Genomic DNA, 15,854 nt, shown 5'->3' on the forward strand with positions numbered 1-15,854 from the left:
CTGCTGCCGCCCTTGGAGGGGTCCATACCGGTCCTGCTGCCGCCCTTGGAGGGGTCTGAACCGGCCCTGCTGCCACCCCTGGAGGGGTCCATACCGGTCCTGCTGACGCCCCCGGAGGGGTCCGAACCGGTCCTGCCAACTGACTTTGTTACTCAACTATCTGAGCCTGCTGTACCGGCCCAGCTGCCGCCCCTGGAGGGGTCTGTACCGGCCTTGCTGCCGCCCCTGGAGGGGTCTGTACCGGTCTTGATGCCGACCTTGGAAGAGTCCGGACCGGTCCTACTATCGCCTCAAGAAGGGTTACGGACTATTTCTCTGCCCCAGGTGGGGTTTGTGTTCCCCTTGTCACCCCAGGAGGGGTTATGGAAATCTGCACCGCCTCTGCTACCCCAGGAGGGGTCTAACCCTGCCGCCTTGTCCCAGGAGGGGTTATGGACTATTTTTCTGCCCCAGGTTGGGGTTGTGTCTGCCTTATCACCCCAGGTGGGGTTATGGACTGCCTTATTGCCTCGGGAAGGAGTTGAACCTGCCGCATCACCCCCGGAGTGGTCTCCCGTTATTCTTGATTACCTCCTGCACAGATGGGATCCAGGAGGAGGGGGAGGCCTTGAGGGGGGGGTACTGTTACGGCTGTGGCTGCTGTGCTACCACCTCACCACCAGGGGTCCCTCTAGTGCTGGCTTTCCTGACAGGCCCAGTCCATCTCCTATGTCCACTCTATGCTCTGGGTGTGCCCTTATAACCCTGCCTGACAGTTGCCTCGGTGCTTCGGCATCGAGCTCTCCTGGGCTCCCTGCTCTAGCCTGCCTTGTGTAGCCTTCGGGCCTTTCCTTGCCTTGCGCGGCCTTCGGGCCTATCCTTGCCTTGCCTTGCCTTGCCTTGCGCGGCCTTCGGGCCTTTCCTTGCCTTGCCTTGCCTTGCGCGGCCTTTGGGCCTTCTTCCTTGATTTCCATACCTGGCCTACGGGCCTCCTGGGGGTGTGTGGCCTACGGGCCTTCTGTGTGTGTGTGGCCTACGGGCCTTCTGACCTGCCTTGCTCCGCTTATGGTGTGTGGCCTACGGGCCTTCTGTGTGTGTGTGGCCTACGGGCCTTCTGACCTGCCTTGCCCCGTCTATGGTGTGTGGCCTACGGGCCTTCTGTGTGTGTGTGGCCTACGGGCCTTCTGACCTGCCTTGCCCCGCTATTGGTGTGTGGCCTACGGGCCTTCCGTGTGTGTGTGTGTGGCCTACGGGCCTTCTGACCTGCCTTGCCCCGCTATTGGTGTGTGGCCTACGGGCCTTCTGTGTGTGTGTGTGTGTGGCCTACGGGCCTTCTGACCTGCCTTGCCCTGCTTACTGTGCCCTGACCCAGCCTGTACTTAGACACTGCCACTTTCCGCCTGCCCTGACCCAGCCTGTACTTAGACACTGCCACTTGCCGCCTGCCCTGACCCAGCCTGAACCCAGACTCTGATACTTGCTGCCTGCCCTGACCCAGCCTGGAACCTGACACTGTTTCTAGCTTCCTGTCTCTCTCCACCTGGAGCCACCCTGCTGGGTGGTGTTCACGACTCCTGACCGGAGCCCAAGCGTAACAAGGGTGGGGTACAAAATAACATACACAATAGAGTACAAACATAAAGCTTGATATTCAGTTCTTATCCTCCTAACTTAGCTGAATATACCTGGATGAGTTTTAAGTTAGCAGGATAAGTTTATCTGCTATCTTTAGACTGCTTGATACCAGGGCTAACTTATCCAGCTAACTTAGTGGAATAAGTCTGAATAGCACTTATCCCCGTTACACCCTGTCCCACCCACCTGTTAGCCAAATAAATACTTAGACGGACAAGGGCTTATCCAATGGCAACCACTGAATGCAACTGAATTTTTAAATACCACCAGTTAGTAGGATAAGTCCCTACATATCCGGCTATGTGGCACTGAATATCAGCCTCATAATACTTAACAATACAAAATAAACATATAATAATGCTAAGTACCTGTCAGATGGATTATACCAAGACCAGCAGAACCATTTCTTAAGCAACTTACAATTCTGTATCGCAGAAAGGGAGAACTGAAATTAACATATCATTTGGTATGTCAAATGCCTTACGAAATAGCACCACAGTTTTTAGTGCTTTTTTTTTTAAGGCTTGGATATCAGATGTAGTATGCAAGGAGGGAGGGCATCGAGTTCCATAATAATGAAAGGGCTACTGTAAACACCTGCTCTTGGGTTTCGATTATATTTGCAAAGCATGGAGCAGGGACTTCAAGAAGACCTAGATTGCAGATCTCAATGTGCGAGTCAGAGTATAAATCCGTAAATAGAACCAATGCAAGGAGAAGTGGTGTTATGCAATAATTTATGAATAATCATTGCCAATTTGTACATGATGCGCCATTGGACAGGAAGCCCATGAAGTGAAGAAAGAACTGGGATAATAAAATGTCTTGTATTGAAACCTGTAAGTATATGAGTGGCAACATTCTGTACATTTTGCAACACACTCAACGAGTTTGCTGGAAGACCAGAAAACAGCGAATTGTGTTTGGATTAAATTTTCCTTTAAATTCAGTATCATTTTTGAGTCAGTTATGGTCATCAAGTCCCTAGCCTCTATTTTTTTGCCTATTCTTTGTTATACAATTTGCATTTAATTCATATTTGAATAATATATTTGCAAATGTGATGCTTACCATTAATACAATATCATTAACAGTCTGGAAACTAATTCAGATCTTATTAATTTAATTATCTTTAGAGATTGTTCTTTATATTTAAGATCTGATAATTCATTTCTGTTCACAAAAATAAATATAAATATTACTGAAGAAATCATGGAATTATGGTAGGATAATATATATATATATTAAGAAGTTGAATTGAATGGGTGGGGAAACCATAGGGGCTGGAAGAGGACGCTATAGCTTCTAGAGTTCTAAGCATTTCTGCATATGCATAGCTAAAAGGTTTCACAAATAACGGTGACTAGACAAACTATATTACCTATAACGTCTTAGAACAGACATGAGCACAATTGATGTAAAAGAGACGTGAATTGAAAGGGTTTGAAATGATAGGGAAAGTCAAATTAAAATTGATTAATTAATTCATTGAGAGAATAATGAGGTATGGAGAATTCCCAGCGTTCATAATGGATGAATAAACTTTATTATCCGTGAAACTTTAAAACAGATGTGAGCAATTTTTAAGCCAATAAATAAGTGAATGTTAATTTTAGAGGGTCAAAAATGATGAAGCATTATGATTATTAAATAAGTCAAATAATAATCAATTATTTGAAAGGACAATGTTATTCAGAAAGTTTACTATAACTCCTAAAATACAATAATTTAGCTATGATGGCTAGATCAACTATATTATCCATCATACCTTGGGAGGAAGGGATGTTCAACTTAACATTGTGATTTATTTTTGGCTTGCCAATTACTTTCTGCTTTTTTTGGGCTTCCAGCTCTATCAGAACCATTCATTATTGGGCAGTGGCACCGTGAATCTTTATTTGCAGCTACTCCCATTTTTTAGATCCTCTCCCAACTCAATCCAGCCATTACTTTGACAGTCTTTGGCTCTACCAAGAATCCAGCTAATGTGGATCCTGAATCCAGCCACTAGATGTCACTGTTGAGCAATGACTGAGACTTCCTCCCCTCTGTTTCTGCAGCATTCCCAGATCTGGTTGGCCTGGGGAGCAGAATCCCAGCCTGAGACTCGAAATAAGGTCCACTGTGCCAGCCCAACATTATTATTTTAAATAAAGAGAATTTCATGATGCCTAGTTCCCTTTTTGGTACCGAAATTTGTACATCATTATGACAACTTTCATTATGTGAAATTTTATGTAACAATGCATTATTAAACAGAGACTGTGTTTTCCTTTAGATAACTAGTCAAGAAAAGAGTGAGCTGGTGACTGGAGGAACAAAGCAATAACAAAGCAAATTTAAATATACTCAATGTCAACCAATGGTAGGGAAGCCTTAAAAATACTCAATGAAATCACAATGTGCCATAACTTACCTGAAATCTCAACTGAACTGTCAAGATTCTAATCTGTGTTGCACACATGAGTAATATGAGTTAGGGGAGAGGGGTCAATGAAAACACTACTATCCCATATAAAACATATGTAGTTATGCTTCTCCCAGGCTGGTGAAGGTCTAAAATATGATACTCTGCCCAGAGAGGAAAGTAGAGCACCAACCAGAGAAATTAACAATTAGCAATGGTTGGCTGCTTGCTTTATTTGAGGTATTTAGAGGTTAATATTTGAAAACTCGCTAAGATAACCAGGTAAATGTATGTAGCCAGCTAATTGTGCCACTGAATATCCAGTTAAATCTACCTGCCATTTGAATGGCTAAATGTAGCTGGTTAATATATAATAACACATTAACTAATTATATTTGAAAGCCTATCACAGTAACATTTTAGATCCATTCCCTCTTTTACATGACTAAATTTATGTGTCTTTCGGTTTTAACTACACAAAGGGCCTGATTTACTAAGGTTTTCCTCCCATTCTGTGACTAGGGGAAAAATAGCTGGTAAATGTGGTCCAAATTTAGCTGGCTACAGGGTCCAAATTTGTAAATGGGTAGATTTACTTCATTGAAACCCAATTTTAGCTTGATAACTCTTATAAATATTAACCCCTTAATGTACCAACAGATATATTTCTGCAACATAATCATTATAGTGCAGCATGGTTTTTATTTGCAAATTGAATGTTGCAATAAAAGGAGTGCAACAGATTTGGGTCCTGCTCACTTCAAATACAAAATGATGTTAGAGCTTTTGTCCCCAATTCTGTTTCATAACTATATCTGATCTATGGATAAAGAAAACCTCTCCAGTGACATCTTATTTATAGGGATATACAATCATGTAAAATGAATGGGTAAAACATAACAAATTTGCTAAAGTTTATTTCATTTCTGGTCCCTGAAATGAAAGGAGAGATCCCATGAATGAAACAAATAATCTTTGTTCCATTTGTTTATGTCTCCCATTCATTTATATGGCTCATTGAAGTCTATGGCTGTGTACTGCTGAGTAAAAAAAAAAACCCAACCAACCAGCTCTGCCTGTGTATCCTCAGTGCCTTGTCAGAGCTGAAACAGAATAAGTTGGGAGACTAGCCAAAGGAAAAATCATGATACAGCATCTTGTTATCTAATCTATATTTGCTATTTGAATCAAATAATGCTGACATCCTTCCATTGTAAAGTCTGAGATTGTTCAAGAAGCTCTGTATTTCCTCTCTAGCTTTTGCATAGAGGTCATGCTAGTAGAAGCTCTCACAGAGCTTTAAAAAAGCTTGCAAACTTTGGGATTTGGCAACGGTAAAGGGGACTTCTGCTCTTCTCTATGCTGCAGTGGTTTCACGCACTCACTGTGCCAGAAAGAGATCCAATGTACTGCTGCTGATTTTGATTTTTTTCTTCATTGGAGGAGGATCAGGATGGAAGATAGTGTGGAGATTGCAGATGAAGCAGGGCTAATGAATGTTTTGTCTCTGTCTAGACATCAGTGAGGTGAGTAGAGCGTGCTCAGAAATTGAAGAGAAGAGACATATCAGGCTGCTAGTCTTTTTTGTCTGTTAGTGTTTAACAGTTATTGTGTGTGGATTCAGTCAGCCTAATTCATACAGCACAGCACACATATAAGGTATATGTGTCTGAATGGGTGTTTGTGATAGACAGTTCTCCATACAATGAATGGTACTATGAGTGGGGATATAGTTAAGTGTCATTTGTAAAATCCAAAGCCCCAGTAGGCAGTGCACTTCAACCAATTTCATCATGTCAGGAAATCAGAGAGTAGGGGATATTGGCAGGGTTGGAAGCTTTGGCAGGGGAATCAATAAAAAATGCAATTTTGCACCTAAAGAGAGGCTTTTTTAGATGTAGAATGCAAGGAGAGGAAGACAGCTCAATGCAGAAAAAATTGAAATTTGGAGAGCATGTACCACTACTTCCTGTTCCTCTCCCTTTTGTTTTTGAGGAGAAATAAAAGATAGGTGAGCCATCCAAGACTGGAATTAGCAGGGTAGAGGTAGAAAACGTGCATTGCCCCAAACCAGCAGTACAATTGTCTTTGGTCACTGCTTCTGAGGCAGTGAAGGCAGTATTTTTACCAACAGATTCTGAAGAAAAATATTGTCTGGGATTTTCTGAATCAGAAAATAATGAAAAGATAGCAGCTGAAGAGAATTTGAAAAGTTTAGTTAACACTAAGCCTCCAGTGAGCTGATGTGGAGAGAAATGATACAGACAATGTTGAGAACAATTCACATGGAAAAGCAGTCAGCACAGGTAGAGTGTGAGTGATGGCCCTGGTATTTTTCTTCAGGTTTCATTCTCTACCTCGATTCCAGTATCAGTATCAGCCCCCAAGGATGTAGAGAAGGGATCCCTGATCTGAAGGCATTTTAAAGTGAGGGAGACCTATGGGTTTCTCAGTATAGTCACTGCAAGAAGGATGTAAGTTGAGGAAAATAAGTGGGGAATCTCACAAACACTGGTATAGGCATCATATGTATAAGTAGCACCCGCTAGCACTGGCATCAGGGAAAAGTGCAGGACTAACCCAGGAATCCCTTCTACTACTCCAGAAAAAATCCAGAGAGGTTGAAAAGGGGAACTTTTTTCCAAGCTAATCCCACAGTCCCTTCCAATTGGTTGGCAGGCTAGCTGTTATCAACAATGCGTCCAAAGCAGCAACCATTCATAGAGGAAATAAGGTGGTGGTCCATAGAACTTTGCAAAGAAAGAAGAAGGCACCATCTAAAATAGTAGCCAGGAGCATTGGGTAAATGATTGCCCTTGATGGCCCTCCCCTGCAGGTAGTGGAAAATGTGAACTTTAAGCATCTGTTGCATGTGTTAGCTCCCAATTACAAAGTGCCTTCCAGGAGTGCATTTAGTAGGAAGGTCATCTCCACCCTATACTAGGGATGTACACTAATTTCAACTGAATTTGCAAAACACAATGAATAATGGACAATTATTTTCATTTGGGGGCCTGAAAATGAATTAAGGGGCCTCCCAAATTAACGAATCTTATTAGTTTAATTTGGCTAAAATTTCTAGTCAGGCCTAGGCCCAAGGCTGGAGCTTTACCTAGGGCACAGGCCAAGGCCCAAAACAGGATTTGAGGGATACCTCACAAGCATCTAATACAAGATGTTGGCAGCCACTGGAATTCCACCTATATGAAGCTGCAGATGGATCTTGTTGCTGCCACTTTACCTCCCTGCCATATCCCAAATGTACATCCTTAGGTTCATCCTCCCTTTATTTCATCTCATAACATTTTCAAAATGAAACGGAAGAAATACCAAATAAATTTTGTTGGTTTCTTCCATTTTATTTTTAAAATTTAACTTTAAAAAATGATATCTCGCTGGCCTCCAGTCCCCCCGCCATGCACCCTCTTTTCCTCACAAAGAAAAAGTACAAACATGCAGCCATACAAGAAAATCATGCCAGCCAGCCCTTAGACATCACCATTTTACATCACAATAAATGCTAGTCTAAGAGCTGACCAGTACCTTTGAATTACAGAAGAACTAGGGGCAAGAGGCAATTGGACATTCATCCTGCCCTCCTACAAGGATGCACCACTGCAGATGGGGTAAGTGGGGCCCTGAGACTTTTTTTTAGGATGGGGAGGGAACTCATGGTGGCCTACAGAGGACCTATTTTGTTTTTATTTCTTTTGTTTTTTTGTGATGTTTTAATTTGTAATGTTTTTCATTTCTGTAAGGGACTGTGACAGAGTGACCCCATTTCCCTTTGCTTGTATGTGCAGGACCAGGCTAAGAGTGCAGACTTAGATGTGTTCAGGAGGCTCCTAAGCCTCCAGGAGGATGGCAGCTCCTGTAAACCATTCTGGCCTACCAGAAGGAAGTAAGTGCACACTGACCAAGAAGCAAAGCCTCTGTGTTTATAAGTGACTACTGCTAAGGTAGAAAGTCCACTGTGGAAGTATTGTGTTTGTTTAATAAAGTTTTATTTGCACCAGAAATGTTGGATTCGTGGACCCTTGAGCCGACTAGGACAGATGATGATGCACTGTGGAAAGTGCACTGTGGGTGTCGAAGCCAGGAGGTGGCACAGGCACGAGACCAGGAGGATCTTCACCACTGGAGACCCGAGGTCCCCCAGGAGGAGCCCGTGAGGAACCGGGCCACTTGGACTTACGAGCAGTCTCCTGTGGGTCGGTTTCCAGAGGAAAGAGATGAGTAGAACTGGAGCCAGAAGGCCAATTGGAACTTTACCACTTGAAGCCCATGGTACCCCTGAGAGGAGCTCATGAGACCCTGAGCTGCTTGGTCTTAGGCAGGATCTACTGGACGAAAGCTGGAGTCAGGAACCAGTGGACGAGAGCTAAAGTCAGAAGCCAGTGGACAAAAGCCGGAGTCAGAAGCCAGTGGATGAAAGCCGGAGTCAGGAACAGCAACTAGCAACTCTAGGTAGAGTGAACCTCGTTGCAAGGCAAGAATAGGCTTGTCAAGCCAGTTTTAGTAATGGCAGCATCTGACGTCACATCCCGAGGCAGAGCAGGGTTTTCCCGCGCTGGTCCCTTTAAATAGCAGAGCCCCTGCGTGCGCATGCGCCTAGGGGGCGGGACCAGCCCAGACGTTGGCGGCGTCTCCCTCTCTGAGGGAATGCTTCAAAGAAACTTGCCGGCCTGACTAGGCCTCAGAAATGCTGCGGCTGCCACGAGACTTCCCAGAGTAGGTGGGGGACCGGCCCGCGGACCTTCCCGGGTCGGGTGCACAACAAGAAAGGCTGGAGTCAGAGTGAATTTCTGTTTCCAGCCAGGGAAACTGCTTAGTCTCTCACATATGGTATCATTTATGGAATTTTTTTCTTTAAGTCTAGCAAAGAGAAAAATCCAAGCCTCCAGAAGGGAGGATTCTAATAGAAAGTTTGGTGTGTAGCCTGCCAAGCAGTTGGATAAAAAAGGGTGTGGCACAGGGTGTACACTGAAGCAGACCACTGTTCTTAAGCTGTGAACAAGAACACTGGGAATTGGATGCAAAAGGGTGTGGCTCTATGAGCACACCGAAGCAGAGCAGTGCTGCTGGAGTTGCAAAGCACAGAGAAAAAAACCCCTGAAAATGCCTTTAGCTAATAAGTCGGCTATGGGGCCTGAAAGCTAGGCAGGGATACATTTGTTTTGCGAATAAACAGGAAGCTCTATCTGGAGTTTAGGACTGTTGTTCCATGATGTAGTTAGCGCCAGTAAAGAAAAGAAAAAGAGAAAAAAGAAAGCAGTTGTGCACTGTGGCTGGAGTAGGGAGTGGCCCAAGCAAAAAGTGAAACTGTTAGCAAGTGCAGAAGCCAAAGAGTTTAAAGGTCTGGGCAGTAATGCCAAAAACGTGGTCTGGATCCAGTGGAGGTACTGCAGTGCAGGTGCAGCAGAGTGGAAGCATGACTGAAGAAAGTCTGCAAGTGTTAAAGCTGGCCATTATAGATGGATGGAGGCAGCAAAGAAAGGATATGGAGAACCTCAGACAGAGCCCATGGATTGGGGAGGAGGAAAGAAGAACCTGGAAGCATGCTGTGCTGCTATTAGCATGGCAGTGAGAAGCATTGCTAATCAAATTAGCATGGCAGTGAGAAGCACTGGTAATCAAATTAAGAAAACCACTACAGAGGACCCGTGGGAGCCCAGCAACTGAGGGAGGCACCTGACTGCAGCTCAACCCTTCAGAGGCATTCCTCTCCAGGGAACCTTGGAAGCATCAAGCCACTGAATGCCAAAGCAGACCCTGAGAAGCATGAGCCCACACTGAGGACGGCAACTGAGAAGGAGGTCTACCAATGGCTAGATCCTGCAAGAACTGTGTTGGAAGTAATAGAAAGCTCATGGTGGACCTTTGTAGCTATACCAGGAAGCAGAAATCCAGAGTGCCCAGAAGGTGGCAGCACAGAGGGAAATGCTCTGGAGATCACAGAGGAAGAGACCATGGAGAGACCAGAGGGTGGCGATGTAGAGACACCAGCCATTGGGGATATAAAGGAGCCAATGCATGGCAGCAATGAGTAGTCAGCGAGAGCAGTGATGGAGCTGCCAGAAAGAGCTGATCGTGACAGCAGAGAGGACGCACAAGTCAAAGCAGAGATGAATGGAGTGTACTCACAGCCAGTCCAAGGAGTTGTGCTAAGGTGGAAGAGGAACTCAGAGCTAAATATGGATTCAGACAAAGGACTGTGGGTGCCCACTAGGCGAGGTCTGCAGTGGGTGGTACTAACAGTGTGGTCTGGGATAACCCTAATTTATGGAGGTGAGCATGACCCAAGTCCCCCATCTCCAATCCTAGCTTCTGGTAGGCCAGATGATGGGGAATGGGAAGTGTTGGACTTTCCTGGATGGGATCTAGATGGGAGTAGTGACACTTGGACCAATAGGTCCAAGTTGAGGGGGGTATGTGACAGAGTGACCCTGCTTCCCCCTGTTTGTATGTGCAGCACCAGGCTAGAAGTCTGGTCCACTTTAATTCCCATAGAAGGAGAATGCTCTATGGGCTGGACCCTGTGGGGGCAGGGAAGGCTGCAAAGGGCAGGACCAAATTGGGGCTGGGTTCAGATTGCAGACCCAGCTGTGTTGAAGAGGCCCCTAAGACTCCAGGAGGAAGGCAGCTCCTGTAAAGCACTCTGGGAGAGTGTACACTGACCAAGAAGCAAGGCCTATGAGTTTGTAAGTGACTACTGCTAAGGAAGGAAGTCCACTGTGGAAGTATTGTGTTTGTTTAATAAAGTTTTATTTGTACCAGAAAGGCTGGAGTCGGCGTGGATTTTTGACTCCAGCCAGGGAAACTCCACTCGGTTTTTCACAGGGACATAAATTAAATAAACGTTAACAACATGATAATCGTGGCCCCCCCCCCCCCCCCACTCCTCCCAAAAATGAAATAAACAGGATGAAATGTTTTAGGGAGCACATCCCTAATGTCTACCCACCAGTTTTATTATAATTGATGAAAAATACAATTTTTTCCAGCCCAAAATAGGCTGCAGTACTTCCCATATTGACTTTATTGATAAACTACTGAACAACTAAAACAAATACATGAATTTTTTTAAACCAATGAACTAAACAGAAGTGCCCTTAGCCCTACAAAATGAATGAACAAACCAAAATGAAAACTTTTCCTGTGCACATCCCTAGCAATTCAGTTACCTCTAGTAACTGGTCACAGCTGAGACAACTCTTCACGGTTCCTTCCTTGATTTTCTCTTTCATCCCAGGTAAGCAAGGTTATAGAGGATTCAGTAGATTATTTCACAGCAATAAAGGTTCATCACTTAATAATTTGATTGATTTATAGTATGCCTTTTATTACATTTGAAAGCAGATTACATTTAGGCCCTCTAGGTGTTTCCCTATCCCCAGAAGGCTCACAATCTAAGGGTCCTATTTACCAAGCATTTTTCCTACAGATATACCTTAGTAAAGAGGCCCTTAAGTTTATATCTGAAGCAATGGAGAGGGAAGTGGCTTCCCCAAGATTACAAGGACTATCAGTGGAATCTGAATCTTGGCTTCCCTGGGTTATAGCCTGCTACTCTAACCATTAGACTGCTGTCTATGCCTGGCTACTCACTTCCAGGATCCTTGACCTTGGCCCTACCACAAAAATGAATGTATGTTTTCCTTTCCAGAAAGCTCAGAGACAATCTTTTTATGCCAGTGTGCACCGCCCCCCCCCCCCCCCCCCCCCCCCCCCCCCCCCCCCCCTTGGTCCAGACTATGAATGACTCCTATGCTTGAGATAGGGAGTAAGTACCACATGAGAAATAATATTTATTAATATGGGTTATCTTTGAGTTCATAGCCTGAGTGGGGGGTGAGACAGGGTCCCAGTCACCCCAATACCACAATTCTGTGCCCTTCCCAAACAACCGATGTGATATCCCTGATGAATGTCGGTCTATAAAAATTTTAAATAAATAAATAAATAAAACATGTGGCACCACAGACCAGATAAAATCATCACATTAGAATAAAACAGTAATTAACCCTTTTACTAGTATTATATTCCAACCAGAACATTAAATGGGAAAAGTATAGAAGTGAAACTTAATATAAACTTGCAGTTTTCTTATTTTATATCTAACAAAACAAAAATAACATTGTGTATGGTCTGTTAGCCAGGGCAATCAACTTACTCATATGGATAGAAAAAAAAATAGGGAATGTTAATAGAGAAAGGTGAGGGGAAAGGCAGTGAAGTCCACAGCTTTAAAAAATTGTCTTTACCCTCCAAGTACTCAAAAGGGGGGGGGGGGGAGGGAGGGACAGATCCACCTCAATGTCACCATTTTGTAAAGGGTGCACCTTGTCCTAAACACAAAATTGTTTGGAAAAAAATAACAATCAAGAAAATGTTTATGTTCTTATGACTAATCAAATACATGAGCACTATAGTGTGTGCAAGGTTTCTCTCTTTCTCCTGGTGAGTTTCCCCAGATGGTTTGCTTGGTACTAAACAGAAAGCAGGCCTAGTTTCAGTCTCTTATAGAAAGACCATGGTCCACCAGTTTTTCTTTCCCAGTAGATGCCAGCAAGGGTTTATGCTTGACTTCAGCTGAAAGGTTGAAGCAGTTAAGATGAGATACTGAATTTGTGACAAAAGGCAAATAAATAAACCTTTTCTCTCATCTGCTAAGATACTTTCTGTGCATAGACATATTCTCCTGGGAATGGATATCTCTGGAAAGAAAGTCTCTTAGTTTCTCAGCTTCTGGTTCCTCTGTCCCTTGTTGGGATTTTACATGTAGCCCGGCTATGAAGAAAGAACAACTGTCTGTCTCTCTATTTCCTCAGAGTGCAGATTTCCGTTTCTTCCTCTCAATAATTAGCTCTTCAGGAGAAATACTGATTGCAGGGCTGTCAGATGCACTCCTCTCTTCTGGCTCCTGGCTCCAACTCCTGGTCATCCCCGCCCTGCCCACACACAGAGACAGACAAATTGTGCCTTTTCTACCTTAAATGGTCTCCCAGTATGCCTTTGGCTTCTTCATTTGCTGGCTATGTAGTGCTATTTTCTGGGCAGGCTAAACAATACAGCTCTTTTCCCAACGTGTTAACACTGCGAGTGCTGGATACTAGTTCTTGCAGAACATTTGTCATTCACAGGAGAGCACACATTTTTTTTTTCGTATTTTGTTATTCCTTTATCTTGGCTGCGGCAGTTTGCAGTATCTGCAATGTTGAAAAACCTTTTTTTGACAGGTCCAAAACACATCACTCAGATCCAGATGCAGCTCAGTCCACATTCTTAAACTCCAACACATGATAAGCTCATGGGGGCAGGAAACATGTTTATAGTGGCTTGCTACACCAGCTAACAGATTCCACTTACATAACTGGGTTCAAACAGCAGGCCAACAGGCCAAGTTGCTCTGTCACCCATCTCCAAGCAACTCTACACAGAATTCTCTCCTAAATTGCAAAGTTTTTCCTTTCCCCAACGGTATTATATGAGTATGTGTGTAGGGGTGTTTCTAGGTTATAACATTTTCCAAGTTGTTGGAAAAATAACATAAAATAGATAATCCCCTACAGATATTTATATTTACATGTTACTTCCTGCAAAGATGCCTCCTCTGGTCAGCATTTTTTTAACACAATTGAGTTTTGTTGCTAAAAGTGATAATTATGAATCTAAGCCCTGAGTGTGGGTGACTAGAATCCAGTGACAACGATCGACGTGAGCGTACTCTGCACTGGTCAACCAAAACCTTGTTAACATCTGTGCTATATGATGCAAAATTCATGTGTTTACCAGGTGTTTCTTTCTTTGTATCTAAAGAGTGATTAGTCGTTTAAAACACACTAGCACACAGACTTTAAACATGTGGTGTGCATGCAGCGAATCAATAATCCATGCTTTTATTTCCTATTACGTTTTTATTATGATGGTCCTGGATGATCTTTTTAAATGAATTTTGAATGGTTTTCTTAATTTGTTTCACTCTCTGTTGTAACACAACCAGTACAACCCCCTAGGAATTGCCTGCAGTAGCACAATATTATCTGAACATGTCTCTTGGTTTTCTTACTGAATACTTATAATTAAGCTTTATTGAGTTGTAAAATGAATAACAATTAAAGAACATGTTTATTGATCCAGGTGCAATACACAAATACATTCCAAAACTTCATTGTTCATGACCTCGCAAACCAAGAGCTGGCTAAATAGGTTTGCTGTTAACTCTGTTTTCAATGTGCGACTGAAGAAATGTTATAAACATTATTATGAAATCCATCCTCTGTACTTCACCGCCTTACAGCAATAGATACATTAATTCCTATTTTGCCATTCCAAGCGTAGTGCTTAAAAATGCTAGTCATTTTTATGTAAGAAATGTTTGACTAAATGAAATATAAAAATAAAGGATGACAAATCTTACATCCAAGTTTCTCCGCTCCTTTTTCAAGCTGCTTTTTTTCCCATGATGGGAAGTCTTAGAGAGTGCAACTTAGTGAGCCTCAGCTCAGTCGGCGATGGGATTCCTGACCACTAAACTTTACAGGACTCGGGAATGCCGTGCATGCGATGCCTTCAGGATCTAGGAACGGGAGATAGGGGACAGCTGATAGTATGGAGAGCCCTTTGTGATGCCATCACAAGGGTATGTTATTCCCTTTTTCTGGGTGAGCACAGCTCCTAGCCTACATGGGGTGAGCCCTTTCTAGAAGTGTATTGGAGGTCATGTTCTGTGCTTTTAAGCGCCTTTAAACAACCAGAAATCCTGGAATCCCTGGCCTCCTTAGACAGTTTTGCCCTGATGTAGTTGGAAGCCTTCTTTGTGGAAGGCATACTAGCCTTTGGGCTTTGTTATAAACAAACAGAGGGGAGGGGGGGGGGGTAGATGTGATAAAATGCAGGCATTAGGACCTGAGGTCCAGAGCAACAGGGAAGGATCATCTGGAATGCAATCACACGGAAGCAGATGCTCTGCCGATGCTGCAAGAGGGAGCTCTGACTGCTAGCCTACTGCTTGGGGAAGCAGCTCCTTGGATGGCATTATTTTTTAAGTGTTGCAATCTCTGGGAGCATGAAACAGTTGCTAGGGTTCGCCCCCCCCCCCACAAAGGGAACAAACCCACGTGTCTTGGAAACCACCAAGGTCAGCAGCAGGTGACTCCTCCTTTAAAAATAAAGTTGTCTTAGGCTGCAAGGCAAGAGATGGTAATGAGGCCCCTATTCGAGGGCAACTGCTCAACGCTAGAGCTCAAATTGAAAGGGGAGGGAGATGCTCCAGACTGCCTCAGAGGGAGAAGGCGTGCGCTTACCTCCCCTCCGGTGGAGAAGGGGAGAGTCACCTGAGGTTAGCAGAGCTGGAAAAGCTGAGACAGTAGGCTGTCAGCTGCTGATCGGAGTTGGGGGGGGGGGGGGGGAGCGGGGAGGGTAAAAAATGAGTTGTGAAACAAGCAAAACTCATGAAGGTGAAGGTGCAGAGTTTCTGGGCCTGAGACTAGAGTTCGGAAGCCGCATGGAAGGCAACTGAACTTGGAACTTGGTCTTAATGGTTTTTTCTTTTCCTTTCTTTTTCCTTGTTTGCTTGTTTTTGGGAATGGGGTGCTGCTGGCACTTCGGCCAGAGCTTCAATCTAAAGCTCGGCCAAAAGAAGAAGGTGATGGGAGGGGACAGAAGTAGGGTGGATCACTGACTAAAATAGGCTATAGCCATCACCTCCTCCCCGTCCACCCACTTCCATTATACCCTGAATGGAGAATGCAAAAAAAAAATAAGGACATCTTTGGTTCAGATGACCTTTGCACTTTGTGAATTTAGTAAGGGAAGTAGTTTGAGAACAATT

The sequence above is a fragment of the Rhinatrema bivittatum genome, chromosome 1 (assembly GCF_901001135.1).
Source record: "Rhinatrema bivittatum chromosome 1, aRhiBiv1.1, whole genome shotgun sequence".
Classification (NCBI taxonomy): Eukaryota; Metazoa; Chordata; class Amphibia; order Gymnophiona; family Rhinatrematidae; genus Rhinatrema; species Rhinatrema bivittatum.